Source organism: Aplysia californica, unplaced genomic scaffold (assembly GCF_000002075.1).
Source record: "Aplysia californica isolate F4 #8 unplaced genomic scaffold, AplCal3.0 scaffold00343, whole genome shotgun sequence".
NCBI classification, from domain to species: domain Eukaryota; kingdom Metazoa; phylum Mollusca; class Gastropoda; order Aplysiida; family Aplysiidae; genus Aplysia; species Aplysia californica.
Genome location: NW_004797613.1, coordinates 688624 through 690020, shown reverse-complemented (window position 1 = coordinate 690020; position 1397 = coordinate 688624).

The following is a 1397-nucleotide window of genomic DNA, read 5'->3' as shown; positions in this document are numbered from 1 at the left end:
CACACACACACACACACTCACACACAGACACACAAACAGACAGACATACACACACACACACACACACACACACACACACTCACACACACAGTTAAATGGCTATGACCATAGTACATGAAAGTATCAGACGTGAGCTCACATGGTCACCCCCCTAAAAAAAAGTATTAAAAATACTAAGAAAATAAAACGGAATACAACATGAATTTAATAGATCATTTCAAAGTCTGGCCCAACATTTTGCTGTCTCGGTGCTCGGCATTTCCCTTTGGACTATGTATATTCTGTTTGTTGATAGATTGGGACAAAAACAAGATGGAGAGAAGGTGAAGCACATTTCGATCATTTAAAAATCTGTACAGCTGCTTGTGCTGCTGCTGGTGTTGATGATGCCACTGCCGTTAGGTGTTTGTCCCAGAAGTAACTTTTCCTGTTTTGTAAAATCAACAATTATAAAAAAAAATTACACTCTTTAGAATTTGTACACATCCAACACCAAAAAATCAAAATGGTTCGAACATCTCCTACGATTACCAACACACCACCCATCACAACGTGCATACATAAAAAAAATTCGGTGGCTACAAGGCTAGAGGGCGACCGAGAAAGACCTGGATAGATGGAGTCAGGGAAAAAAGAATTAACCACCCACCTCATCCCCCCTGACCCAAGCTCTCCGGCTGGCGACAGAGAGGCGCCTCTTTCTTCCCGCGACACCCAAGAGGGTATTAGCGGCGGATAAAAGTAAAAGTAAAGTAAGAGAATTTTTTTACCTACCAGAACATGTTTTCGTTACTAAACATCGACTGCTCTTAGGACTCTGGCTGAAACCGACATGGCCACTGCGTTTGACCATTGACTACATCAGATAAAAATGTAAACTGAGATCGACGGTTGTTATTTTGAAGTGAACAAATGTTTCTGTAGGTATGTACAAAATTTCATGTCTTGAAAATAAAAATTGCTGATTTTACAGAACGGGAATCTTACTTATTAGACAGACAGAATCAAGATAAAAAATTCACTATCCTACATCACAGACATTGCTTGTCCATTACCATCCTCCAAGAAGGCTAAGGTCATCTAGTGCCAACCTGCTTTCAGGCCCACAACCACGGTCAATGAACTTTCAAATTCAGCAACACATTACCTCTGCGTTAAAATCTATCACTCACAAATAAACCTTCAAAAGAAATTTAAAAGCCTATCTTTTCTTTTTTGTTTTGTTTTTTGGAACCACCACTTTCACGCCATTGTAAGGCGATGCTCTTTAGAGGATTAATTTTGATGTATGGGGAAGTTAAGTGATTGTGTGGGCACTAGTGTGCTTATGTGTGTATGTATATATGTATGTATGTATGTATGTATGTATGTATGTATGTATGTATGTATGTATGTAT